The sequence below is a fragment of the Urocitellus parryii genome, chromosome 1, assembly GCF_045843805.1.
Source record: "Urocitellus parryii isolate mUroPar1 chromosome 1, mUroPar1.hap1, whole genome shotgun sequence".
In the NCBI taxonomy this organism is placed as follows: Eukaryota; Metazoa; Chordata; class Mammalia; order Rodentia; family Sciuridae; genus Urocitellus; species Urocitellus parryii.
The window spans coordinates 210,646,128-210,660,549 of record NC_135531.1 but is presented as its reverse complement, the minus strand read 5'-3'; positions in this window follow the sequence as shown (position 1 = coordinate 210,660,549).

The window sequence follows — 14,422 nt, the reverse complement described above, 5'->3', positions numbered from 1 at the left end:
TAGTTTAGTCTTCACTGACTTTCTGAGCAGATGTCTAGGCGCTATAGTTAAGGGGCAGCCCAGAGGTCCTTTGGACCTACTACAACTTCTCTCATCGAAATCCCTTGAAACAAGTACTGTAATCCCCTCAAGTGAGCTGCCTTGTCATAACTCATCATTCCTAGAAAGCCCTGTGAGGAGGAGGATGACATATAGGTCATTACAAGAACCATTAACATTTGAAGCCAGCAAAGGTATGGGGGCTGGAGAGAGAAGGGTGAAGAATTGGATTTCAAGTCCTGTGCCGTGCAGAGGAAAATCCTGTTTAATTGCAGAAAAAGAAATAACTTTGCAGTTTGTCTTCTTTATCATTTTGTCTAGACTAGACTCCAAGATGAGATATCAAAAATACATTGTCTGGAGTTACCAAGGTATTGTACAATATTTACTACATAGGGTTTTGGAAAATGGCCCAATGGTTGCTTGTTTATCCATTCATTCTTTCATGTAACTCTAGATGATGTTTTTCAAGTTTACTGTGTGCTACTTTTTTATTTTTCCTCCTCCTTCCCCCATTCTCCTTCCTTTACTAATCTTCCTTTCACTCATGTATTTATTCATTTATTTTGGATGTGAACTTTCTCTATATACATAGAGGTAAAATTTCCTGTGATATTTTCTATTTGTATATAACATGATTTCATTAAATTAATTACATATTTCCTCCTCTTTCCATTCCCTCCTCCTTTCTCACTCTCCGTCTCCTTCTACTCCACTGATCTTCCTTATATCTTTGTGATCGCTGATTCTCCCATCTGCCTTCTTTACTTTATTCTTTTCTAGGTTCCACAGGTGACAGAAAACATCTGATCCTTGATTTTTCTGAGTCTGGCTTATTTTACTTAGCATGATGTTCTCCATGTCTATCTGTTTACAATGTCATCATTTCATTCTTCTTTATGGCTGAGTAAAACTCCATTGGTTTACACAGTGCATTTTCTTCATTCATTCATCTATTGAAGAAATCTGGTCTGATTCCAAATTTGGCTATTGTGAATTGTGTTGCTAGAAACATTGAAGTGGCTATATTGCTCTAGTATGCTGATTTTATATCTTTTGGATTAATATCGAGGAGTGGTAGTTAGGGATAACAGTTGGTTCCATTCCTAGTTTTCTGAGGAATCTCTGTACTCCTTTCCATAGTGGTTGTACTACTTTGCATACAACTAATAATATTTAAGTGTACCTTTTCCCTTACATCTTCACCAGCATTTATTATTATTATTTTTTTGCTCTTGATAATTGCCATTCTGTCTGGAGTGAGAGGAAATATTAGTGTTGTTTGGATTTGTTTTTCACTGATTCTAGAGATGTTGAACATATTTTTTTTAATAATTGTTGGCCATTTATGTTTCTTCTGAGAAATGTCTGTTTAGTTCTCTTACCCAATTATTGATTTATTTGCTATTTTATTAGTTTTTTAGATGGACACAATACCTTTATTATGTTTATTTTTATATGGTGCTGAAGATTGAACCCAGTGCCTCACACATGCTAGGCAAGCACTCACTCTACCACTGAGCTACAACCAGAGCCCCTGGTTATTTGCCATTTTTTGTATGTGTGTGTTTTTGAATTCATTGTGTATTTTGATATTAATCTGTTTGAGGAACAGCTGTCAAAGTTTTTCTCTCATTCTGTAGGCTCTCTCTTTACACTCTTGTTTCCTTTATTGTGCAGAAGATTTTTAATTTGACACCATCCCACTTATTGATTCTTGGTTTTATTTCTTGAGCTTTAGGAGTGTTGTTAAAGAAGTCAGTGTTTGCACCAATACGATGGAGCATTGACTCTCCATTTTCTTCTAGCAGTTGTAAAGTTTACAGTCTTATTCCTAAGGCTTTCCATCTATTTTGATTGACTTTTGTGGACACAGATATATTAAACTGTTAAGGTCACACATTTGTGCAGGTAAATGATATGTATAGGGGTTTAGGGAGACTTAAAGCATAGCACACAAGTAACACACACACATGAGCAAAACTATGACATGTGAAAACAGTCCAAATGGATGATATGGCAGAGTGGTGGGGTCAGAGGAAAGAAGTAAAGGATTATATTGTATCAGGTGGTTATAGAAGGATCTGGGAGTAGGTAACATTTAAGAGATGACCTATAGAATAAGTAACACAGATCTACGCAAAGACTTACAACTGAGAATCCCCTAAAGTAGAGAGAAGCAAGCTTCTTTATTTGGAATCTATGAGAGGAAGAATAAATAGTTGTCTTATTTAGTTTTGTTCATTTTTTTGCTTTTGCTTTGGAATCAGCAAATCTTAGGTATGAATGTGGATAAGTCAGAGTTCTCCAGACAACCACAACCAATAGGATATGTATGAGAATGCTAATTATGGGAATTGGCTCACATGAATATGAAGGTTGAGAAACCCCATAATCTGCCTTCTGCACCCTGGAGAACCAGGAAAACCAGTGGTGTGATCCGGTTTGAGTTTGCAGCCCTAGGAACCATGGAAACCAGTGGTGTAACTCCCCCAGTCCAAGGTCGAAGACCCCCAAAGTAGGAGCTCTGAAATCTGAGGGCAAAAGAAGATGAATATCACAGGAGCGAGAAGGAGAGGGAGAAGGTGAGAGAGGGGAATGGGGAGGAGTGTGGGTGAAAGATAGAATCCACCTTTCCTCTACCTTTTTGCTGTTGTTGTTGTTTGTTATTGTTCTACATGGGCCCTCAATGGATTGAATGATGCCCAGTTACATTGGTAAGGGCCCACTGATTCAAATGCAAGTATCTCCTGGAAACACTTTCACAGACATACCTAGAAATAATGCCTTACCAACTGTCTGAACATTGCTTAGCCCAGTCATATTGACACATATAATTAAACATCACAGAGTGTCTTTTCTTTTTTTGACTTTACATGGATTTTTACTCTCTTGCATTTCCTATGCAAATACTTTTCTTATTGGAGCACACATTACAGTATTATAGCATTTAACTGAGGAGCAGCTTACTTCTGTACTCAGTCTTTATCAAAGTTGAAATCTGGACTTGATTAAAAAAGAACATGTTTCTTTAATACACAGGTTCACTCAAATGCTAATTAGATGCCTACATATATACTTTGATTTATACCAAAATCAATTTGTCATTGGCATATTCTTAAGAAGTTTAAAGTCTGATACAGTAAATATTTTTTTTAAAAAAATATTTCCATAGGGGCCAGGGGTAGAGCTTGCTAGCAGAGGACATGCTTAGCATGGATTTGGTCCTGGGTTTGATCACCAAATATGTGTGTGTGTAAGTAAGAATTATTAATTTAAAAATATTAATCTTATTTTTCATATCCCATCAATATTTATGCCTTATGATTCCACCAACCCTTCAGTATACAGGCCAATCATAGAAAATGAAGAATATTTTTAAGGCTTAAGTTGCAAATGTGATTTTATTATGTTAAGGAGACCAGCATATTATAAATGAAGTTTTGTTGAAAAATAAAATGACTTTTGAACTTTCAAAAGTTTTCCTTACATAGCAGGGGTAAAACTTAGTGTCTTAATATAAACTATAATATATGGCCATTATAAATCATGATTTAAGTGACATTCTTATCCAAGTATCAGAGGGGCAGCTCTTTTATTTTGGAGGGACAGAAAAAATGTTAAGTAACTGGGGGGAGAAAAGATATTACCCAAGTAGCTAAAAACCTGACTGCAATCACTCTCTTTGGCTTTGGCACTGTAAGGTGGTTATAGAAGGTGAAAGTGTTGAAAACTGTGTGTCTTAGATATAGAAGCCCCAAACTGTGCAGTTTGTGCCTCCTTTCTTCTTTGGAACTAGGAAGAAGACTGTCTGGATTGGTTACTGTGTACCTGTGAGCACCAGGCAACTCACAGGCACGTGAGTCCAATTATATTCCATCTCATTTTCGCCCCTGATGTTGTGGCCAGCTCAACTACACTGAATATAGCATTGTTGACTCCCTGTTCCTCGTAGAAGAGAAGTGGCTGCATGGTATGTTTGGGCAAAGGGAGGTGTGAGGTAAATGTCATGAGTTTCCCTCTTTCCATATAAGTTGAAAGGGATTTGAAAAATTTCCATGTGACTTTAGTTGGGGAATCCAGAAGGAACATGTTAATTCAGGATTAAGTGGGAATTTTAGCCAAACCACAGGAGATGTATAACTCCAATGAGAAAATAACAGGGGTCCTGAACAGCAGGTGGGCAGACAAGTTTTCTGTGAGAAATCACATTTCCTTTTCTCCTGGGAGAGAATAGACTGTGAGTAAATTCAGAGCCTATTAGTCCCAAAGCCTGTGAGGACAGAGGCTGCCTGCTTCCCAATGTTAGTGGGATTAGACACCAAAAAAGAAGAAGAGCACAGGGACCAAAGCCTGCTTCCTCAAAGATGTGAGGTGCGACCAGCTTCTCCTCACACCTAGCTGACATGTTGGAAAGAAACAAGAATGTCTTGAAAGGGAGTTGAACTTTGAATTGTCTGTACATTTGCCAGAAATAGATGATTACAATGACAGGAGACAGAGTTACTATTATATGGTAAGATTGGGAGGGCTAATAAAGAAGAATGAAATTATGGCATTTGCCTGAAATGGATGCACCTGGAGACTATTACACGAAGTGAAATAAGCCAATCCCCCCAAACCAAAGGCGAAATGTTCCTCTGATATACAGATGTAACATACAGTCGCAGGGGTGAGGTTGGGGGAGGGGTTCATCAGATTGGACAGGGCAGAGTGGGGTTAAGGGAGGGGAATGGGAATGGGAAAGACAGTAGAATGAACCAGACATAACTTTTTATGTTCATATGTGAGTATATGACTGCCGCAGTCCAGCTGCAGCAAAATAAAGGGGGGGGGGGTGACGAACAACTTGTGTAGATTGATACAGCAGGAGTGGGAGCCCTTTATTATAGGACCGGAGGGGTATTTATACATTCCACACAGCTTATCATAATTAACATAAACTAGATACATACATTCCACACAGCTTATCTTAATTAACATTAACTAGATACAGCAGTCAACCAATAAGAAATCTTCACACTTAATGGCTCGCTGGCGCCACCTCACAAACCACTCCCCCTGGCAAAATGCCAGGCGCCATCCAGACTTGTTTTCAGACCCTAACATATGACCAGTGTAATTCCATATCATGTACCACCACAAAAAAGGGAAGTTATATTCCATGTTTGTATAATATGTCAAAATACATTCTACTGTCATGTGTAACTAAAAAGAACAAATAAAAAATTTTTAAAAAGAATAATAATAAAAAAACATTGGGAGGGCTATTAATTTTTCCCCTGTATCTCCCTCATAATAAAATTAATGTCTTTTTCTCTTTAAAGAAAGGTACTCCTCCCATTCCCTGTCCTCCATCAATTATGAGTACATAATTTTGAAAGAATAGGAGCGTAGGTGTATGTCACAAAATCCCTCACCCCTCCCCCTCTTCTCCAAAGGGCGCCAAGCAGAAGAGAGCCAAATTCAAAGGTTTTCTCTACCAATCCCTGAAGGACACAGTGTCCGCTAGCTGTTCCTGAGTCACCCTGCCAATCAGCACCCACAACATCACCTACACAACCCTTCTTAAGCCCAAGCTTGCAAGTTCATGCTCTCTGCCCTCTTCCTCTTCTCTCTCTGCCCTCTTCCTCTTTGCCCTCTTCCTCTCTGCTCTCTGCCCTCTTCCTCTCTTCCCTCTTCCTCTTCTTTCTCTCCTCTCTCTCCTCTATTTCTCTTTCTTCCTCTCTTCTCTATGTACTCCTTCTCTCCTCCTTTCCTCTGCCTCTCCTTTTCTTCCCCTTTGGGCAGACTCCCAATAAATCTCTCGGTTGAATCTCTGTCTCAGGTGAGTCACTCGCCTTTCACTAAATATAAAGCAAAATTTACATAAAGTAATTTTTGAGTTCAGAAGAGAATAAGTTTCTTTATACCTAGAGTAACCTAGTTTTATTGAACTTATGTGCCACTTTCTGTTTTCTTAATTCTTTTTTTTTTTATTGGTCGTTCATAACATTACATAGTTCTTAATACATCATATTACACGGTTGATTCACGTGGATTATGAACTCCCGCTTTTACCCCGTATACAAATTGCTGTATCACATCAGTTTCCCTTCCATTGATTGACATAATGCCTTTCTAGTGTCTGATGTATTCTGCTGTCTGTCCTATTCTCTACTATCCCCCCTCCCCTCCTCTCCCCTCCCCTTTTCTCTCTCTACCCCTTCTACTGTAAATCATTTCTTCCATTTGTATTATCTTGTCTTGCCCCTCCTTTCCTCTTATATGACATTTTGTATAACCCTGAGGATCGCCTTCCATTTCCATGCAATTTCCCTTCTCACTCCCTTTCCCTCCCACCTCTCATCCCTGTTTAATGTAAATCTTCTTCTCAAGCTCTTCGTCCCTACCCTGTCCTTGTTTACTCCCCTTATATCAAAGGAGTCATTTGGTATTTGTTTTTTAAAGATTGACTAGCTTCACTTAGCATAATCTGCTCTAATGCCATCCATTTCCCTCCAAATTCTATGATTTTGTCATTTTTTAATGCAGAGTAATACTCCATAGTATATAAATGCCACATTTTTTTTATCCATTCATCTATTGAAGGGCATCTAGGCTGGTTCCACAGTCTTGCTATCGTGAATTGAGCTGCTATGAACATCGATGTAGCAGTGTCCCTGTAGCATGCTCTTGTTAGGGCTTTAGGGAATAGACCGAGAAGGGGAATAGCTGGGTCAAATGGTGGTTCCATTCCCAGCTTTCCGAGAAATCTCCATACTGCTTTCCAAATTGGCTGCACCAATTTGCAGTCCCACCAGCAATGAACAAGAGTGCCCTTTTCCCCGCATCCTCTCCAGCACTTATTGTTGTTTGACTTCCTAATGGCTGCCAGTCTTACTGGAGTGAGATGGTATCTTAGGGTAGTTTTGATTTGCATTTCTCTGACTGCTAGCGATGGTGAGCATTTTTTCATGTACTTGTTGATTGATTGTATGTCCTCCTCTGAGAAGTGTCTGTTCAGGTCCTTGGCCCATTTATTGATTGGGTTATTTGTTATCTTATTGTCTAATTTTTTGAGTTCTTTGTATATTCTGGTTATTAGGGCTCTATCTGAAGTGTGTGGAGTAAAAATTTGTTCCCAGGATGTAGGCTCCCTGTTTATCTCTCTTATTGTTTCTTTTGCTGAGAAAAAACTTTTTAGTTTCACTAAGTCCCATTTGTTGATTCTATTTGTTAACTCTAGCGCTATGGGTGTCCTGTTGAGGAATTTGGAGCCCGATCCCACAGCGTGTAGATCATAACCAACTTTTTCTTCTATCAGATGCCGTGTCTCTGATTTAATATCAAGCTCCTTGATCCATTTTGAGTTAACTTTTGTGCACGGCGAGAGATAGGGATTCAGATTCATTTTGGTGCAAATGGATTTCCAGTTTTCCCAGCACCATTTGTTGAAGATGCTATCCTTCCTCCATTGCATGCTTTTAGCCCCTTTATCAAAAATAAGATAGTTGTAGTTTTGTGGATTGGTTACTGTGTCCTCTATTCTGTACCATTGGTCCACCCGCCTGTTTTGGTACCAGTACCATGCTGTTTTTGTTACTATTGCTCTGTAGTATAGTTTGAAGTCTGGTATCGCTATACCGCCTGATTCACACTTCCTGTTTAGTATTGTTTTTGCTATTCTGGGTCTTTTATTATTCCATATGAATTTCATGATTCTTTTATCGATTTCTACAAGATATGCTGTTGGGATTTTGATTGGCATTGCATTGAACTTATATAGGACTTTTGGTAATATCGCCATTTTGATGATGTTAGTTCTGCCTATCCATGAGCAGGGTATATTTTTCCATCTTCTAAGGTCTTCTTCTAGGTCTTTCTTTAGGGTTCTGTAATTTTCATTGTATAAATCTTTCACCTCTTTTGTTAGGTTGATTCCCAAGTATTTTATTTTTTTGGGGGGATATTGTGAATGGAGTAGTTGTCCTCATTTCCGTTTCAGAGGATTTGTCGCTGATATACAGGAATGCCTTTGATTTATGCGTGTTGATCTTATATCCTGCCACTTTGCTGAATTCATTTATTAGCTCTAATAGCTTCTTTGTAGACCCTTTTGGGTCTGCTAGGTATAGAATCATATCATCTGCAAATAGTGATAATTTAAGTTCTTCTTTTCCTATTTTTATGCCTTTAATTTCTTTCGTCTGCCTAATTGCTCTGGCCAGTGTTTCGAGGACTATGTTGAACAGAAGTGGTGAGAGAGGGCATCCCTGTCTTGTACCAGATCTTAGAGGGAATGCCTTCAATTTTTCTCCATTCAGAATGATGCTGGCCTGTGGCTTATCATAGATTGCTTTTACAATGTTGAGGTATGATCCAGTTATCCCTAATTTTTCTAGAGTTTTGAACATAAAGGGATGCTGTACTTTGTCGAAAGCTTTTTCTGCATCTATTGAGATGATCATATGGTTCTTATTTTTAAGTCTATTGATGTGGTGGATAACATTTATTGATTTCCGTATATTGAACCAACCTTGCATACCAGGGATGAATCCTACTTGATCATGGTGTATAATTTTTTTGATATGTATTTGAATCCGATTCGCCAGAATTTTATTGAGGATTTTTGCATCAAGGTTCATTAGAGATATTGGTCTGTAGTTTTCTTTCTTTGAAGTGTCTTTGTCTGGTTTCGGAATCAGGGTGATGTTGGCCTCGTAGAATGAATTTGGAAGTTCTCCCTCTTTTTCTATTTCCTGAAATAGCTTGAAAAGTATTGGTGTTAGTTCCTCTTTAAAGGTTTTGTAAAACTCTGCTGTATACCCATCCGGTCCTGGGCTTTTCTTAGTTGGTAGTCTTTTGATGGTTTCTTCTATTTCCTCTATTGTTATTGGTCTGTTTAGGTTGTCTATATCCTCCTGGCTCAATCTGGGCAGATCATAAGACTCAAGGAATTTATCTATGCCTTCACTATCTTCTATTTTATTGGAGTATAAGGATTCAAAGTACTTTCTTATTATCTTCTGTATTTCTGAAGTGTCTGTTGTGATATTGCCTTTTTCATCCCGTATGCTAGTAATTTGGGTTCTCTCTCTTCTTCTCTTCGTTAGCATGGCTAAGGGTCTGTCAATTTTATTTATTTTTTCAAAGAACCAGCTTTTAGTTTTGTCAATTTTTTCAATTGTTTCTTTTGTTTCAATTTCATTAATTTCAGCTCTGATTTTAATTATTTCTTGCCTTCTACTTCTTTTGCTGTTGTTTTGCTCTTCTTTTTCTAGGATTTTGAGATGAAGTATGAGATCATTTATTTGTTGGTTTTTTCTTTTTTTGAGGAATGAACTCCAAGCAATGAATTTTCCTCTTAGAACTGCTTTCAATGTGTCCCATAGATTCCGATATGTTGTGTCTGTGTTTTCATTTAACTCTAGGAATTTTTTAATTTCCTCCTTGATGTCTTCTAAAACCCATTGATCACTCAGCAACCTATTGTTCATTCTCCAGGTGATGTTTGATTTTTCCTTTCTTCTTTTATCATTGATTTTCAGTTTCATTCCATTATGATCAGACAAGATGCATGGTATTATCTCTACCTCTTTGTATTGTCTAAGAGTTGCCCTGTGACATAGTATATGGTCTATTTTTGAGAAGGTTCCATGTGCTGCTGAGAAAAAAGTGTAGCTACTTGATGTTGGTTGGTATAGTCTATACATGTCAATTAAGTCTAGGTTGTTAATTGTGTTATTGAGTTCTATAGTTTCCTTATTTAACTTTTGTTTGGAAGATCTGTCCAGTGGTGAGAGAGGTGTGTTGAAGTCTCCCATGATTATTGTATGGTGGTCTATCAGACTCTTGAACTTGAGAAGAGTTTGCTTGATGAACACAGCTGCACCATTATTTGGGGCATATATATTTATGATTGTTATGTCTTGTTGGTGTATGGTTCCCTTGAGCAGTATGAAGTGTCCTTCTTTGTCCCTTTTGATTAGCTTTGGCTTGAAATCTATTTTATTAGATATGAGTATGGACACTCCTGGTTGTTTCCGCGGTCCATATGAGTGATATGATTTTTCCCAACCTTTCACCTTCAGTCTATGTATATCTTTTCCTATCAAATGCGTCTCCTGTACACAGCATATTGTTGGGTCTTGTTTTTTGATCCATTCTACTAGCCTGTGTCTCTTAATTGGTGAGTTTAAGCCATTAACATTTAGGGTTACTGTTGAGATATGGTTTGTTCTTCTATCCATGTTTGTTTATTGATGTTACTAAACCTGATTTGTTATCCTCTTTGACTACTTTCCCCCCTTTACTGTCCTACCTCCCATTGTTGGTTTTCAATGTTATTTTCCATTTCCTCTTCCTGTAATGTTTTGTCAAGGATTTTGTGAAGAGATGGTTTTCTAGCTGCGAATTCTTTTAACTTTTGTTTATTGTGGAAGGTTTTAATTTCATCTTCTAACCTGAAGCTTAATTTCACCAGATACAAGATTCTTGGTTGGAATCCATTTTCTTTAAACGTTTGAAATATGTTATTCCAGGATCTTCTAGCTTTTAGAGTCTGTGTTGAGAGATCAGCTGTTATTCTGATTGGTTTACCCCTAAATGTAATCTGCTTCCTTTCCCTTGTAGCTTTTAAAATTCTCTCCTTATTCTGTATGTTGGACATCTTCATTATAATGTGTCTAGGTGTGGATCTGTTATGATTTTGCACGTTCGGCGTCCTGTAGGCTTCTAGGATTTGGGATTCTGTCTCATTCTTCAAGTCTGGGAAGTTTTCTTGTATTATTTCACTGAATAGATTGCTTAATCCTTTGGTTTGGAGCTCTGTGCCTTCCTGTATCCCAATGACTCTTAAGTTTGGTCTTTTGATATTATCCCATAGCTCTTGAATGTTCTGCTCATGGTTTCTTAGTAGACTTGCTGAGCTATCTATGTTCTTTTCAAGTTGAAATACTCTGTCTTCATTGTCTGATGTTCTATCTTCTAAGTGATCCACTCTGCTGGTAGTATTCTCAATTGAGTTTTTAAGTTGGTTTATTGTTTCCTGCATTTCTAGTATTTCTATTTGTTTGTTTTTTATTACCTCTATCTCCCTGTGAAATTCATCTTTTACTTCCTGGATTTGTTTGTCAATGTGATCTTTCATTGTCTGATTTTGCTGCCTCATGTCTTCCTTGAGACTCCAGATCATCTGAAGCATGTATGTCCTGAGCTCTCTATCTGACATTCCATCTGTTGCATCTATTACCTCTTCTAAAGTTGAGTTGACCTGCATTGCCTGTGGTCCTTTCTTTCCTTGTCGTTTCATACTGCTGGCGTTTCTTTCTGCTTGGTGAAATTGTTGTGTCTTTGATATTTTCCCCCTCTATTTATTTATATTGCTCTTGTATAGTTGAAAAATCACCCTTGCAGGGCAGGTAGTGGCTGTGATCCTCCTCCAATTAGTGTGATCCGTCTACCATGCTGGCAGGGCCTAGGTCTGCTTTGCTGGTCGGTCAAAGGTCCACCTACCCAGCAGGCGCCAGGGGCACCTGTGTCACTCCATAGGTTGCTGGGCCTAACCTCCCAATGGGTTGCAGGTTGGCCTAGCTTGCAGGCACTGGGGGAGGGGCCGGTTCCGCCCCTCAGCAGGCTTTGGGCCCGCTCTGCTGGTGTTCACAGTCCCCCGCCTACCTGCAGACACTGGGGGAGGGGACGGGCCTAGCCCTCAGCCATCTGCCGGACCTGTCCTAGTGGGTCCGGTCCGCGTTCCCCGCCGGCGCGTGTAGCTGCTGTCACTTGGCTGGTTGCTGGTCCTGACCCGCCCGCCCGTGGCTTGCAGGTTCGCCTCGCTTGCAGGCACTGGGGGAGGGGCCGGTTCCGCCCCTCAGCAGGCTTTGGGCCCGCTCTGCTGGTGTACACAGTCCCCCGCCTACCTGCAGACACTGGGGGAGGGGACGGGCCTAGCCCTCAGCCATCTGCCGGACCTGTCCTAGTGGGTCCGGTCCGCGTTCCCCGCCGGCGCGTGTAGCTGCTGTCACTTGGCTGGTTGCTGGTCCTGACCCGCCCGCCCGTGGCTTGCAGGTTCGCCTCGCTTGCAGGCACTGGGGGAGGGGCCGGTTCCGCCCCTCAGCAGGCTTTGGGCCCGCTCTGCTGGTGTTCACAGTCCCCCTCCTACCTGCAGACACTGGGGGAGGGGACGGGCCTAGCCCTCAGCCGTCCGCCGGACCTGTCCTTGTGGGTCCGGTCTGCGTTCCCCGCCGGCGCGTGTAGCTGCTGTCACTTGGCTGGTTGCTGGTCCTGACCCGCCCGCCCGTGGCTTGCAGGTTCGCCTCGCTTGCAGGCACTCCTGTTTTCTTAATTCTGAAAGAAGATTGCCCACTATGAAAATTTAGTAATTTGTGTAGCTGGAGCTCTTTATATTTTATTGATCAACTTTCAAGATTCATCTGGATTTACCTACATAGTGCTTTTAGTAATTAAAGAGGGATTAGTTTTATTACTCTGAGTGGGAGTCCATTTTGTTTCCAAATGTATTATATTTCTCCATTGTGTACAGAAAGCGGAAGTCTAGATGGTTTTTCACTGACTAAGTAAGCTAGTTACCTAGTGCTAACAAAATTGCCCTGGGGTTTTCCCCAGAAAATGGGGGTAAATGAGATCTTTTATAGGTATTTACACTAAACTCAAATTTGGAGCAATAATTTAAAAAGTCATTTCCATCTGGTAAGGTTTTGGTTTCATCTTCTGTTTCTTACCTACTCCAGAAAAACTTCCTCCAACAATTGTGCTCCTGAGGTTAGCCACATGGGCTATTTAAAATATTTATCAACTTCTATATCTTGTCCTCAATGCATCTGGGCCAAAATAGGCTGTGACCAACTAATATGACTCATCTGACCTATGCCACTAGATTGTCAGCCCTGGTTTGGCTAAAATACTGAAGCTTGATTTATCATTCATTATGGCAGACACTATTAGTAATAAAAGTTGTTATTATTATCAAAGTGGGATTTTTCTGGTTTTCTGATATCTTAACCTATTTTCCTAGGAAAGAGGTCCTAGGTCATTCACAACTAGAAAGAGTTATTTTTGATTCTTTCTTCTTTGCTTAGTTTAGGAAGGGAGAAAAGAGAAGATATTTTGGTAGCATAATAGCTGAAGAGTTATGCAATGAAGATAATCCATCTTCCTAGTAAAGGGTTTGGTTTGTGTTATAAACTATTTTCATGGAGACTGAACTGAAATGGATATTTTCCCTTCATCTTTCTCACCAGAGTTGGGAAGTCTTCTGCCTTCCCTAATTTTACCGAAAGAGGAATTACATGGCAGAAGCATAGTAGAGGATGACTTGGCATCCTTGTGGAACACAGAATAAAGTGTGCAGAGATTTAGGAGAACAAGGGGAGTAGAGGGAAGTGCTCTTAATGTCCATAGGAAATGGATTCATTGTCACAGATGCTAGGTGCTGGCAGGAATGACCACATAGAATAACTCACATATATTACAAAATATATGTGGTTACTCTATGTGCTTGATTGTCCAATAGCAGTGTTTGCTATAGTGGATGGTGTATTTTTATTCTCAAATTTTGCTTTCATTCATTAGTTTCTGGCACAGTATTTGACACATTTTCAGCAAATGAAGAAACTGCAGTGAGTGAAATTCCAAAATTATATATTTTCTCTTTATGACTAATCAGATTTTGATTATTGTCAGCCAGTTGATCCCTTAGGAGACTTTAAGATACAGAATGATCAAGATGTGATTTAATGAAAATTGCTTGAAAAGTAAATCCCACACATTGTATAAGTTTTTTTTCAATTTATAAAGAAAAAGGAACTTGAAAAAAAATATAAATTGTCTTAGCTCATCACAGAACAAAAACCAAACAGATTATTTTTTTATGGGACATTGCTATAGAACTATAGTGAAATTTATTAAGTTATTTTTTTTTGCCAGAGATAAAAAGTGATATATAAACAAGGAAACAAATAATATATTAATTAAATACCATCTCAGCTACTTTTTCTTTGTAAAATTATTTAGCCAAGTAATTAATATATTTCACAAATGGTGTGCCTCTACTATGTACAAGTCACTATTTATCAGACTAGCAATAGAGTACTGAAAAAAATTCTTTCTTGATTTGGTGGAGCTTATATTCTTGTGGAAGATGCAATTGCTTACTTATAAAACATAGCATCTTTACTCCTACTTACAGTATTTACAATAAAAATAACTAAAAAGGGACTATAGAACTAAAATTAAAGAGTTAAAACTGTTAAAATGTTGGAAACCATAGGAGTAAATCTTTACAACCTTGTATTCGACAATGGACATCAAAAGTACAAATGAAAAGAGTAGAATAGATACATTGGATTTCACCAAAATTTAAAAAATTCCATGCATCAAGGAA